We start from the raw sequence: 14330 nt of genomic DNA, 5'->3' as shown, positions 1-14330 counted from the left end.
GCAGGTGTTGGCGGCGGCTGGGGGGGGGGGCGCTTGCCCGCCGGAGCCGCACGCTTTGGTGTTTTGTCTTTCTCTCCTCCCCCTTCCCTCGGAGCTAGGGAGACCGCCGGGAAGGCGGGACTGCAGCCTCCGGGGTCTCCGACCCCCACGCCCTGCTTCCCAAGGGCGCGCCCGGGGCTCCGGCGCTTTTTTCCTCCCTCTCCGCTCCCCCCGCTTCTTGGAGCCGTTCCCCTGCCCCTCCCCCTGCTGAAGATGGCTGCCCCAGCCTCGGAGGTGGGAGGTGATTGCATCCGCCGCCCCCCACTCGCACTGTCCTTTTTCCCCTCCCCGGCCCTTCCTGCTCCGCCTGGATGCGCCTCCCCGCCCCCAGCCCGGCGGCCGCGCTGATGGGCGGCCAGTGGCCCGACCGAGTGGAGCCGATTCAATTATATTGCAGCACCAGAGACACCTCCTCGGCCGCCCGCCCGCCTCTCCAGCAGGCTAATTAAATTCCCTTCGTGGAGGCGGAGCGGGAGTTGGGCTCACCCTCCCACCTCCCCCTTCCCGCTCCCCCTCCCGAGCTGGGGAGGAGGGGGGAGGGACAAGGGGACCACTTAGAAGTGTGCAGTGGAGACTGAGGCGCAGCTCCCGGGGAGAAGGGGTCGCCCGGATTGGGTGAAGTGTTGCCGCGACACCCCACGTGATGGGCCGGGGTCCCTTGCTGGAGCGCCGGCTTTGAGTTTGGAGGGCTGTGCGCACGCGGGGAAAGCACCTGCCCGCCGGCTGGGTGGTGGATACCAGCCGGGTTGAGTCGACTTGGTTCTTGTTTTGTAAACTGGCCTTTGTCTGGGAAGTGCGTCTAAAATACATTAAACCCTTGTTAACCCCTGCAGTGCCTTATCTGGGGCCCACACAGGCTGTGGTTTGGAAACAAAAAGCGGGACCACCGGATGAAAAAAAAGGGCTGCTTTTGTGAAAAGCTGGAACAAAGGACCCAGCGGATTCTGGGTGGGAACCTCCCCGCCTAAGCCGATTTCCAGGCAGAGGGACGGGAGGGCAGAAGGTCTCGTTGGGGCACTCTGAGATGTCCCCTGGTTGGCTGGCTGGGCCCTCTCCCCTGGGATTCGGCCCCCCCCTCCCAGGGGAAGGTGGGGGGACCCCAGGTGAGCAGGCTGCTTCCGGGCTGCCCTCAGGATTACTTAAGCTCGGGGCATGTAAGTGTTGCTCAGCTCGTGTTTGTGGGTTGCCTCCGCCCAGACCCTGAGGCTCAGGCCACCGCCTGACTCAGCCCGGCCACGCCACAGGTGACGGGGGCCCAGGGCGCAGGCTCTGACGGGCAGCCCGTGTGTCATCCCGGCTGCCCCGGCTTCGCAGGGGAGTCACCGCCCCGCCTGCCCCGGGGACTCGGAAGCTCTCCGCAGGCCTGGCTCTGTGATAACAGCTACAAGGATACTTCACGAGGGGCCCTGTCAGCGCAGTCCTGACCCCTGGGTGAAAGGGGGTGTTGGGTTGGCCTTTGTCACTTCGTGTCACTGCGGCGAGGAGGGAAGGGGGCCGCAGGAGCCAGCCAGGCTTTTGACAGTCGGATTTTCCTTTCTGTGAACCGTGTGGGCGGTGCGAGTCTGGAGCTGGTGAGCGGCCAGGCCAGCGACCCGGGGTCAGCCCTGCCTTGGGAGGGGAGGCTGGGAGGCCCGTCCGGGCTCCAGGCACCGTCATATCTCTGGGGCCAGGCCCTGGCCTGTTGGGGACAGCTTTCCGAATCCTGGCTCGCTGGAGTTGAAAAGGGTTTAGAGAGCCCCCTGCTGGGTTTTCTACAGCTGCTGCCGGCCAGCCTTCCCCCGCCCAGTTAAGCTACAGACTCTGGGTTTGTGGCTCCTGCCGGGAGAGTTCTCAGAGTTCCGCGGGTGATCCTAATGTGCGGACTGGGCCTGGGAATCTGCCCTAACAGTGGGCACACTGAGGCCCAGAGAAGCATGGGGCCAGCACCCGAGCCCACGCCAAGCAGCGGACCCCTTTGGAAGCTCCCGTGGCCTTTGCCAAACCGTGCCCGCGGGCAGACCTTTGGCCTCCTAACTTGCCTGCCTCTCGGGGAAGGTCAGGGGCTGCAGATCTGCGAGAGCCTTGTGGTTTCAGAGCAGAAGACACCGCCTGCCTCTGGGTTCAGCGTCTCTGGCCTCTGGCTGGAAGAGACAGCAAACTGCGCACAGCGCCACTCTGTGGCAGACCTGGGTCCTGCACCTCCAAGCCGGACACCTCCCCAGCCCACTCAGTCTCTAATGGCCTTTGACCCTTCGGCAGGTGGCGTCCCCGCTCCCCTCTCTGAAGGAGGAAGGGCCTCTGGGCTCAGAGCCCCTTCCTGAAGGGTGGGTGCCCGCGGCTTCTGCTTTCCCAGAAGAACGCAGGTGAGCAGGACCTGGCCGCTACCTCTCCGCTCTTGCCCCGGGAACTCGTAGGGGCTTGTGGAGTCAGCCAGCAAGGCAGGTTTTTCCTGGCCCCATCCGAAGGCTTGGAATTCCCAGCCTGGGTTACTCGAAGTCCACGCCAGGCTGGGGTTGGGTGGCAGCGCGTTAATTACCTCTGTTAGGGCGACACAGCAGTCTCCAAAGCACAGGGCTGCGTGAGGCCGCCCGGCCCCCCTCCTGTCCCGTCCCCTCCCCTCCCCCCTTCAGCCGGCAGAGCTGTTTTTCTAAGCTACAGGGATCCGTGTTTCGGGTGACATTTCAGCTTGGCCACTCGCTTTCCTCTCTCGCCGAGTGTGGTTTCCCCACGCTGGCCTTGCTCCCCGACCGAGGCCACAGGCGGGAGGTGACGTTTGGGAGTGTTCCTGTCAATGAGAATTTATTGAGCGCCTGCTAAGAACCTGGCCCGTGCCCGCTGCTGGGAGGTATGCACACAGCTAACACCGCCGGTGCCTCCAGAGCGGCCCTGTGCACGCCTGCCAGAGCGCGCGGGGGGCGGCGGGAGGGGGGCTCTTAATCTCGCCTCGGCAGCGTCTTCTCCCCACCAGCCTAGCCTTCGCGCTTGCGCCTCTGCTCCAGCAGGAATGCAACCATGGGCGTTCGTGCTCCGTGCCCTATACCTGTCTTTGCTGGGGCTGCTCTTCCGCCTGGAATTCTCCAGTCAGCCACAAATCCCAGGGGTCCCTGAGACCACCTTCCCCTGCCCCTCCCTTCCCCATGCCGGGAGCTGGTTCAGAGCGGAAGCTGCCGCAGGGCTGGGGAAGTGAGAGCAGCCTCTGGAGAGGGTGGGACGGAGGCCAGGCCTGGAGAGAAGCCCATCTGGGCTGCGGATGGGGGAGGGGGACCAGAGCTCGCAAGCATTCGTGGAAGAGAGGGGATCTGGCTGAACTGGAGGCTTTGTGGGGTCCTGGTTGGACTTGGGGGGGTCTCTGCGAGGTGACTTTTAACCGAGGAAGGAGGTGTGCGGGCGGCAGGAAGCCCCCAGACCAAGTGCTCATTCTTGGCCGTACTTTGGGCTCACCTGGGGAACTTCAGACGCCCAGGCCGGACCTGTGACCAGTTAAGACCCAGATCTCTAGGGGTGGGGGCCGGACATCTGTATTTTATAAACCCCCAGCTGAGCTAGAAGGGCCTTCTGCCGGGGGCAGGGGGCAGAGTGGGCAAGGAATTCCTCTCCTTGGAGGAAGGTGGGCTCATGCTTCTTAAGGAGAACTGGGGTACCACGTGGGAAGCCAGAGTGTGCCCTGTTCGCTCCAGAAATACATGGGACTGGGTAGCCCTCTCCCGGCCGGGGAGGCGGTGAGAAACAGTGCCCACGACCCCGTCGCTGGGTCACTGGATGGCTCTGGGCTTTGTGTTAACCTGGGGTCCACTTCTGGAGGTAGTACTCCTTACCTGCCCCCGGTGAGCTGCAAGCTCTCCTAAAGGGGCCTTCAGGTGCAGAGTTGTGTTTGGATGGGTGGCTTCTGTGCCTGTCTGAAGCTCTGGCCAAGCCTTCCAATTCTGGAACCGGTTCCTCCAGCTGGAGGACTCGACGTGTGTGAGGAGTTGCACGTTTCCGTGGCTTTGGGGTGGCCAGACCCGGGTGGGGGGCATCCCACGGGCAAATGAGGACCTCAGCCCTCCCGCCGCCATCAGTAGCCCCAGCTGTTTCCCATCTGTAGGATGGCTCTGCACAGGTTTTTTCAGAGGTAAGGGTTTAGCTGACGTAACGTATGCCACAGCCTGCCCTCAAGGGGTCATTGCAGGGGAGGGCCTGGAAGCCTTGGGGGCCTGGGGTTAGCCCCCACGTGTCTGTTGATATGGAGGTCAGTTCCTGGCCAGGGCGTTAACGTCCACCTCTGGCTCAACCAGTATGACCTCGCATGCTTTCCTTCCGGGCCTCGGTTTTCTCGTCCGTAAAGTGGGAGAGGCAGCGGCACCCGTGTCCTTGGGCTGTCGGGGGTTAAATGCTTTCTTATAAAGCCCGAGAGCTCTTGTGTAAGGGTATGTCAGAGGCGCACAGATCAGTCCCAATTCAGTGGCTCTGTGATCTCTGGGATTCTAACTTGTGAAACCCAGAAGGCTCTGTTCCCCTAGACCCTGGCCTTGGCAGTGTTTGGTGTGGGGAGGGGCGGAGACCACTTCTCCGACCGAGACCCAGAGGCTCAAGGTGCCGAATCAGCCCCTGCGGACCCTCCCCTGTTGGGGCTGCAGCAGCCAGACGTGTCCTTCTGGGGCCTCCCCCCCCCCCCCGGGTCTTGATCACGTGCTCGCACACTCACCCCTTGCTCAGCAACTTGTTGCCCCCGCGCACCTTGGCGGCCGTGGGTGGGATTGCACCCCAGGTGGGGAGGAGGGAGGTGAAGTGGCGGCCCCTCCCCAGCCCGGCCCTTCCTGCGCTCTGATGGCGCCTCTGTGACCGCGGGCAGCAATAAAAGGAATCGATCGGCAGGCTTTTTTTTTTTTTGGTCAGGTTATGCCGTCCTGAAGGAAATCCACGCGTCAAGCTGAGGGGGGCCAGGCGTGTCAGCAGGGGCGGGCAGAGGCCTCCTTTGTGCTCACCTCAGTCTCCTCTCCCCCTGAGCTGAGCCAGAGCCTGTTTGGGGGGGCGGGAGGGCTGGCTGCTGTCGTGTGGCACGTGAGGTGGGGCTGTGTTCTCAGTCTGCTGCTTGTCTTCCCCTGAGGGTCTGGCTTGTGGGGTAGGGATTACCCCCCTCGACTGTTAGTTGGGGCCCCATGGGAGCTCGTCTGTCTACCCTCCTTTGCCTCCGCGGGGGCTCTTGCCTACGTGCCGTCAGACCGCTGGTAATAGGTGTGAAGTGGAAAACCAGGGGGCGTGAGCGGATTCGTCCTACTGAATTCCTGGTGTCCGTTTATCTTTGAATGCTTCTTTGTAACTTTTTTACATAGGGTATGTGGTCTTTCTCTGTTAGCTTAAACACGTGAGGATGTGTTAGACTAGATATCGAAGTTGAAGACAGGTGAAGCTAAAATTCTTCATCAGATGACAGTGTTGCAGGGACTTCTGCTTCCCAGAGGTGGCGAGGCTGCGCGGTCGGCCCCTGCCGCCTCGTGAGTGGCGGAAGGGTAGTTGCTCCCATTTACAGGATGGGAACACTGAGGCTCCGGATCAGCCCCCGTGGCTCTGCCCTGTGGGCTCCCAGGGCCCTGTTTCCATGGACTCTTGGAAAGGATTTCTGGTCGCCCCTGCGTGGGCTCCCAAGGGGAGTGGAAGTGTGGTCTGAGAGTGTAGGTTTTAAATCAGATTGATGGGACTTCCCTGGTGGCGCAGTGGTTAAGAATCCGCCTTCCAGTGCAGGGGACACGGGTTCGAGCCCTGGTCTGGGAAGATCCCACATGCTGCGGAGCAACTAAGCCTGGGTACCACAACTAGTGAGCCTGCGCTCTAGAGCCCTCGAGCCACAACTACTGAGCCCGTGAGCCACAAGTACTGAAGCCCATGAACGTAGAGCCTGTGCTCCGCAACAGGAGAAGCCGCCGCAATGAGAAGCCCATGCACCGCAGTGAAGGGTAGCCCCAGCTCACCACAGCTGGAGAAAGCCCGCGTGCAGCAAGGAAGACCCAACGCAGCCCCCCACACACACGCAAAAAAAGAAAAAGAAATAAAAATGAATTTAAAAAATATTTTTAAAAATAAATCAGATTGGTGGCCAGGCTTTTCTCCTTTCTGAACACATCGACTTAGCTTTTTTAAGGTGCAGTTTTCACCTAAATACGTGTCTTATAAGACTAAGAAGGACTTCCTTAGTAGGGATGCCAGTCCCGGGAGCCTGTCACCTGGGTCCGGGGAGTGCATTTTAACCAGACAGCTGGTTTCCAAGTTGAAACCAGCAGGACTGCGTCGCCTTCCTCCTTGGGAGGAACTGTGTGTGGTGTGGTGTCCGTGCCGGGCTTCCCCAGCCAGGGCGCTCAGTGGGCCTCAGGGTTTCATGCTGCAGTTTCCAGCCGTGTCCGTGCCCCGTGCAGCGAGCCCCCCGTGGGTGTGTTCACACCTCAGGACTGATCTGTTGGCTACATTTCCAGAGGGGAGAGGGCTGGGCGTGAAGGCTTGACACATCTTTAAAGATGTTGCCAGATTCCTCCAGAGAGAGTTGCAGGGACTCGCTTTTCTGCCCGCCTGTACAACCCAGACCTTTAGTTACTCAATTCTGGGGTCCCCTCTGTGCTCCTCAGCCCTTGGCCTCCAGGGTCATCCATCCTGCCCACAAGGGGAGGAGAACCCTTTGGTCAGCCTCGGCTTTTGTTGCCCCCGGCAGGTCTCGGGCATAGATCCCACTGCTCCTTGCCGTGTGACCCAGGAGTCCTGGGGGGTGGAGCCTGGTACCCGTGAGAGCCAGTTCTGGCCTCAGCATCCTGCCGGGGGTGCAGGAACCTTACAAGTTCCCAGTTGGGGCTGTGGAGGGGGTTTTGTTTGTTTCTTTGGAGAAAATGAAGGGTTATTTAGGCTTAGGCAGTTGACTGCTCAGCAGTTGGTGGACGATGGCTGTGGCCAGAGGAAGGTGGCTGGCTTGACCTGGCGTGTGGCAGGGGTGGAAGCAGGGAGCTCGTGGCTGGTGGCTCTTGACTGCTTTTGCGAAATTTTACCTGGTCGTCCTGTTCTGAAGCCCACTTTGGCTGCAGGGTAGTTGGTTTTTTCCAGTGGGGCATTTTCTGATGTCTGGGCATGGTACCTAGGGCTTTGCAGATGGCAGATGAGCCCAGGTGAGGAAACACCATTAGAACTTGGACCATGGGAACACCACAAGAACTTAGTATTTTACCTTTGACACCCTGGACTCCCTTGGCCTGGTAGAATATATTGGGGGAGGGTGTTAGTATCGGCGTTTGATATGCAAAGAATTCTTCGCTATAGGCGTCTATAATCTGGGTTCGTGGGTGCCAGCCACCTCTACACACACACATCCCTGTGGGGTTTACAGATGGGCTTCTGTGAACATGGTCGAACTACGTGCGGAATTCAGTGGAAATGTTTTTCTGGGCAGGGGGTCCGGTGTGTCACTTTGAACCATTGTGAGAATGGAACTTCTGCAAAAGCAAAAAAACCCCACAAAAACATCTTATCACTCGAGGCAAGTCCTGGCTCTGCTTCACGTGGGACCCACCTGCGGTTGACAGGTGCCGGGATCACCCCTGAAGCTGGGGGTGGAGGGGTTGACCTCTTGCTGCTGAATCTGCTCGAAGGTGTTGCTGACATCTGTGCTGAGCGTCCCGGTCGCGCACACGTTTATTAGTCTCCTGTGGACCCTGTTCATCACCCAGACCCACGTAGTTCCTGAACAGCAGGGAGTGGCGGGGACTCTGGCGAGTTGGCGACCTGGGGACAGACGAAGGGGTGGTCGCCACGCTCGGAATTATGGTCGGTGGCGCCTCCTTTTTCAAGGGAAATGGGAGATCTTCATTTTGACTTGAAACCAGTTTTAAGATATCATCCATTGATTGACATTCCTTTCTTTAATTTTAAATATTTTATTTATTAATATTTTATTATTAATAATATTTAATATTTTATTATCTTGGCTGCACCGGGTCTTAGTTGCAGCACACGGGATCTTTGTTGCGGCATGCGGACTCTTAGTTGCGGCCTGCATGTTCCCCCACTAGGGATCGAACCCAGGCCCCTGCATTGGGAGTGCGGAGTGTTACCCACTGGACCACCCGGGAAGTCCCCATTGATTCACATTTAAACATGTCTTGACTTCAGGCCAAATAAACAGGTTGATGGCTGAAAGGCAGCCCTCAGCCTCTGCCACCTGCTGTCTAGTCCCCCCCACCCCAACCCCGAGGTACGGATGGAGAAACTGAGGCTCAGACTACATGAGGACCCGACAGGACCCCACCAGCAGGTGCGGGGGAGCCAGGCCCGGATCCCCATCTTCTGGCTGGTTTCCAACCGAGGATGCAATTCCTTGACTTAACTCGTGGTGGTCCTGCCATGTGAGACTCTGCAGTTGCCTTCTCCACGTTGAATCTGGTGGGCTGTGCACCGTGAAGGTGGGACTGACATACCTGTTCTGCAGGCTGAGGACCTATTAAGTGCCCTTTGGGCCTGGGGGTGCAGGTGGAGATGCCCGCCCTGCACAGACAGCTTTGTCAACACCCACTCAGTATTGAAGGGACAGGACTTCCCTGGTGGCGCAGTGGTTCAGAATCCGCCTGCCAGTGCAGGGGACACGCGTTTGATCCCTGGTCCAGGAAGATCCCACATGTCACGGAGCAACTAAGCCCATGCGCCACAACTACTGAAGCCCGCGCGCCTAGAGCCCGTGCTCCGCAACAAGAGAAGCCACCGCAATGAGAAGCCCGCGCACCGCAACGAAGAGTAGCCCTCGCTTGCCGCAACTAGAGAAAAGCCCACGTGCGGCAACAAAGACCCAATGCAGACCCCCGAAATTAAAAATAATAATTTGTTTGAAGGGACAAATGCTCTTCTGTTCTCTGATCCTCTCTCCTCACCTGAGGGGCAGGGCAGGAGCTGCCTAAACACCTGGCTTCCTGGGCCCTGGGCTGGGCAGGCCCCGTTCAGCAGCGGCCTCTGCTTCCTCTTCTCAGTGCTCCTCAGAGTTTGGTCTCCCAGTCAGGTTTCTTCCCTTTGGGAGAAGGACCTGGCCTTGACCCCTGCCCTCCTGGCCTGTTTTCCCACCTGCCGGCCCTGGCCTGCCGCTCCATGGAAACTTGGAGGCGTTTGGCCGCCGCCTCCTGGCTAGGTTGGGTTCCTGTCCTCTGGGACCTCTGACCCCCACCTGCGTCCTGCACCCCGTGCCTCCGGGCTCCACTCAAAGGGCTCCTTTGTAAGGAGGCGGCCTGGTTAGCTCAGGGGCCTTGGGCACACAAAGGAGTCGCTCCTGGGGTTGTTGCCTGGGTGCCCTCCAGCCCAGAGCTGCCGGAATGTGGGATTCAGGGGGTGCAGTGGCCCCAAGGTGAGATCTGTTCTTACTCCCTGTGTGCCACCTCTGATCCTCCCTGCTGCCACCTGTAAAATGATGCAGCATGTGGGTGGGCGCTCACAGCGGCCTGCAGGACGGGACGGGACCCCTAGGAGGTGGGGGGTCCTTTCCAGTGTCTTCCCGTTTAAAGGGAAATTGGTGGCACAGCCACAAGGAAAACTGGATCCCCACCCCAGCATCTCAGCACGCAGCCCCAGACAAGGGGATGACTCTTCAGCCTCAGTTTACCCATCTGTAGAGTGGGGGTAGGGACGGGCCATGTAGGAGGCTCCTCGGGTGACGTGTTTGCCTGGGGTCTGTTCCTGGAGTTACTGTGAAGGGTGATTGGGATGCTCCGGTCGAAGCCAGGCCTTCTTGTTGTTACTGCCGACGCCGTTGTTAAGGACCACCTCCGGGGGTCCTGGGTGCCACCCTTGGCCCGGTCTCTCAGCCTTTTTTGTGTTAATTGTGCGCCTCCCCGGGGCTGCCAACTTTCTGCCTGCCCCGCACCCCAGGCCGCCCGCCACCCCCTGGCTGCCGCCGCCCTTCATCTGCCCGTCCCAGGCTGCTCCAGACGCAGCGGCCGCTTAGAATAATCGCCGTCGAATCGCCGTCGAACGTTGCGGTCATCTGCTGCCTGACTTCCGTCCTTTGCATCCACCGGAACCTCCGGGACTCCCGAGCGGCTGAGGCCTTGAACCTCAACCCCTAGGCTGTCCTTGGAGGCCTCTGTCAGCGGGCTGCTCCGGGCGCCAACCCCGTGCCCGTCGCTGTCCGCGGGCAGCAGAGAACCACTCGCTCTCCTCTCCACCCAGGAGCCGCTGCCCCGTGAACCAGCTTGAGTGGCCCCAGCCCCACCTACACCTCCCGGTGTTACCTGGCACTCGTGCCCTGAGGGACTCCCATGTGTGGGCGTCTGTCTTGAACGCTCTTCACCCCCGGACCTGGATTCAGCCTCCGGAGAGCCGCCCCCCAAGCGGTGTCGCTAACATGGCAGTGCGCAGGCAAGGGGGGACCCGCAAATGTTACCCAGCTCCCACCCTGCCCCCATCCCCCCCATCGGCTGCAGCTGCGGGGCGTTGCTGAACCCGTCTGCCGTGGCTGCCTGGGGACCCCAGAAGTTAGTTTTGCAAACAGCTCACGCCGTGGTGCTTGGCTCTGGGAGGGGTGGGCTCCCGTTCCCATTGACTGGGGTCCTGCCAGACACTTTCTGCAGCTCGTAAGCGCCCGCCTTCCCCGTTCTGTAGTCACTTCATAAACACTGCTGACCAACAGGGCTGCACGGGGCGGGGGATGGCAGCCTTGTCGTAAAATGAGTTGCCTCGTTAACTCATTTTACTCCCCGGCCAGGGTCGTCTCTGGACACACAGGCTGGCCTCCCCCCGATCCCCCCCTCAGTCCTTCCCTCTGGTTCCGGGGCAGGATCCAGGCCATCTGCTACGGCCGTCCCCAAACCAAAACGAAATGGCTTTGGCTTGGTCCCCCGGTTACTGGGGCCTTAGCCTTGGGGAGTACGTCCAGTTCTGGGACCCCGGGCAGGAAAAGGCCTCAGTCCCCTTAGAAACCTGCAACCTGAGAGGGTGGCCGTCACTGGAAGAGAACATTAAGGCCTGAAGCAGGCCGCCCGTGTGCGTCCGGGAGCCGGAGGCCTTCCTGACTCTCCCAGGCGCCGCCGCTGCCCCCATCCCCGAGAAAAATTGCTTCGTGCGAGCGAGCTCGGGACACGCCAAAGGCAAACGTAATAATGAATTTATTATGAAGCCGCTCGGGCTCCCGGGATCACGTGGTGCCCCCCGCCGCCGCCTGCTGGGGTCTCTGCTCAGGTGACCCCAGCCTTGTTAGCACTGCAGAAGTATCGCCCCTTTTGGGGGGCAGGGCAGTGGCATGGAGGCCCCGAGCTGGGGGACACTTGTATTTGTTCACAAACATTTCTCTGCGGTAATGAAAAATTACCAAGGCGGGTGATTAGAGAATCCAAGTCCAGATTGCGCACGCGGGCCTGAAACTGAGGCCCTGCTGGGCCCGGCCCCGTGGGGTGTAATTACCCGGGGTGGGGGGTGGCTGTCAGGGGAAGTGGGGCGGGTTGGTGCTTGAACTGGGAGCCAGCAGAAAGTGCATCTCAGCTATTAGCTTGTAATTACAGAGCGTGGAGGGAGCAGGCCTGAGGTCTGGAGCCGCGGAACAGCGGCGCGAAGGCAGCGGTAATTACGGGATCCGTGGGAGGCCGGAGGGAGGCTGGGGCGCGCTGACTAATAACACCCTCCACCCTCACGCAGGGCGGGGAGGCGCGCCGCGACCATGTTTAATGGAGTGTAGGGGCCTCCCTCCCCCCCCCCCGCCCCTTAAGTCCAGCTGTTGGGAACGTTCAGAGTCCATCGGGGTCTGTTCGGAAGCACCGGGACAAGGTGGTTCTGGAACACGTCTGCCAAGCCGTCAGCCCAGCTCGCCCCTCTGCACTTGGATTTGTCGTCTTTGCTCTTTTCTTTTTTTTTGGTTTAAGCTTTGTACTGCTTCTGGTCATGTTAGAAACCTGGACAGGGAAGAGGAAAGGGTATTGGTTAAGGACACCACACTTTGGTAGAAGGAGCGGGAAGGGTGATGGCAGTCCTGGGCCGGGCAGTCCTTGCTTCTAAAGACCGACACCACGCGGGGGAGGAGGGGACTGGCAGATGCGGTGCGCGCTGTCGGCCTGGTGGCCTTCCCTCCTGCTCTCAGCTTCGGGCACAGGGAGGGGCTCTCAGCTCTGGGTGTCTGGCCGTGGCGGCTCTTTCTCCTGGGGGGTCGAGGGGGCGGGAGGTGGACAGCAGCATGTGATGCAAATGAGGCGGCCAGGAGGCCACCTGAGCTCCCCGTGTGTCAGGGGCTGGTACAGCTGGAGAGGGAGCTCTGGCCCTGCCCCCAGGGCCGCCCCAGCCCCCGGCCCTCATCCATCATTGGCCTTCGTGCTGTGGTGCCTATTCCCAGCTGTTAGGATAATGAATTTACATGAGCTGATAATGTAGACGAGAACTCAGTCGATGGCCAGGAGCGCAGAAGTTAATAAATACCTCTCTGATGACGGCGTGGGGGAAAATAGGCACCACCCCTGCTCTGCGGGGCTTCTCGAGGGTGCAGGGCTGCCCGGGGCTCCCTCTCCTCTCCTCTCCTCTCCACGCACCGCTGGGGCTTCCACGGTCGCGGTGGCACCTGTGGCGGGGTGTGGGACCCACCTGCCTGTGCAGGGCTGGGGGCAGAGCAGCCCTGAAGTGACCGTGAGCCTGTGACTCGGGGTGCGAGGCACACGGCGGGGGGTGTGCTCCCGGAGGCCGTGTCGATCCCCAGCAGGTCCAAGGTGACCCTTTACAGGGTCTCTGGGTCCCCCGAATTTGGCCTTTGTCCTTCCCCGTCCTAGGTGCAAGGGGGCCGTCACCCCAGCTGCCGGTGGTCCCTCGGGCCCCTGCCTCGCCTCCCCTCCCTTCCAATGCACACATGCTGAGGAGGGATGCTAATTTTAGACTCCCCTAACGAGGCTGCTCGTTTGGAATTCTATTTTGAGTGACCTGACATCAGCAGAGCAGCGTTCCTGGCCCGAAGCTGCTCCAGAGACCACGACTGACACCACAACAGGGACGCCAGCTCTGGGGGAGCCCCAGGAGCCTGGGGGCGCTGTACATGGGGCCTGTGCAGCACGTGCCGGGCTCTAAGGAGGGGGGAGAGCAGGCTCAGGGGGGGTGGGGCGCCGCTGGATGCCAGTAGGAGTGTGACAGTGACGTTCAGGTGGCGGCTGGTCCAGGAGGGGGCAGAGGGTGGGTCTGCCCCCCAGAACCCTGGTCACCAGGGAAAGGCGGGGGTTGTCGGTGAGGGTTTGGGTTCCAGGAGGGGCACCCCAGTTCCCTCAGCTCCCGCATCTGCCCCGCAGGAGGCCCCGGTCTGGGGAAGACCCCAGCCCCCTGTTGGTTATTCCAAACTCATGCAGGCAAGTCTGTTCGTGGGCCCCCCACTTTTAAAAACCTGCTTCACTACAGAAAAACTAGAACAGAGAGAAGTAAAAAGGCTAAAAACGAGAAAATTGTTCCTCCTGCTGTCACCTGAAGACCCCCACCCGTGGCTTTAAGGGGCCCGTGACACTTTGGGGTCTGCCCCGGGATTTGCCCCATGGCTGCTCCCCACTTACTCGAGCACCCGTGTACCATCCTGCCCAGCGCTGGCAGCTGGCGGTCACAGCATGTCCACTGGGTCACCAGCTGGCCAGCCTGTCACAGGGCCACTGGGCAGAGACCTCCACATCTGCTCCCTGGGCCACGGGGACCGGTCACTGGGAGGTGAGGACCGCTTCGCCTGCCTCACTTTGCCGGCCCCCCTCCCTCTGTCTGGAGGCAGCATGCGGTGTGGGCTGTGGGGTGGGGCAGAGCCGGGCCCTCCTGCTGCGGCCCCAGGATGGGTCTGGATCTGGGCCCTGACCAGCTTTATGTATGTGGGACACGGGTGCTGTGTTCAGGTAATCCCAGCCCTGATGTTGACCAGCTGTCGGCCCTTGGGCCCAAGCCTGGAGTCTCCCTTCTGTAAAATGGGCACAGTGACACCTTTCCCTTAGAGGTGAAAGGATTTAAAGGTGGTGGCTAGTTCTCTAAGGAATGTGGGAAAGGGGAGGGAGGTGGTTAATGGCCTTGGATTGTCTGTGTGGCCTTGGGTCGTCTCTGTGACCTTGCGTCATCTCTGTGACCTATCTTCGAACAGCTCCTGGCCTCGGTGTCCCCGCCGGTGCTCTGCTGGCCTCTCAGGATTGTCTGAGACCCTGAGGGCAGGCCCAGGGTGGGAGTGAGTGCGGGCTTGGGGGGGGTGTCCACTGCTGCTGCGGCCTCTCCCAGGCCCATCACGAGGCTGTCTTGAGAGGTGACCCGACCGTCTGTGTGACCTGATGTCCCGGGGGGGGGGGGTCTTCATTTCCCTGGGGTATGGAGCCCCGGGGTCCCCTGTCACATACCTT

General features: G+C 60.7%; 1 protein-coding gene across 9 annotated transcripts in view; it reads left to right on the top strand.

The window, feature by feature from the left end:
• Positions 1-14330, top strand: part of GSE1 (Gse1 coiled-coil protein) — a 413117-nt gene that overhangs the window by 361744 nt on the left and 37043 nt on the right. The gene's annotated exons all lie outside the window — the stretch shown is intronic.

This window comes from Tursiops truncatus, chromosome 19 (assembly GCF_011762595.2).
Source record: "Tursiops truncatus isolate mTurTru1 chromosome 19, mTurTru1.mat.Y, whole genome shotgun sequence".
In the NCBI taxonomy this organism is placed as follows: domain Eukaryota; kingdom Metazoa; phylum Chordata; class Mammalia; order Artiodactyla; family Delphinidae; genus Tursiops; species Tursiops truncatus.
Note: the sequence above shows the minus strand (reverse complement) of the source record. Positions and strands in the feature narration are given on the sequence as shown.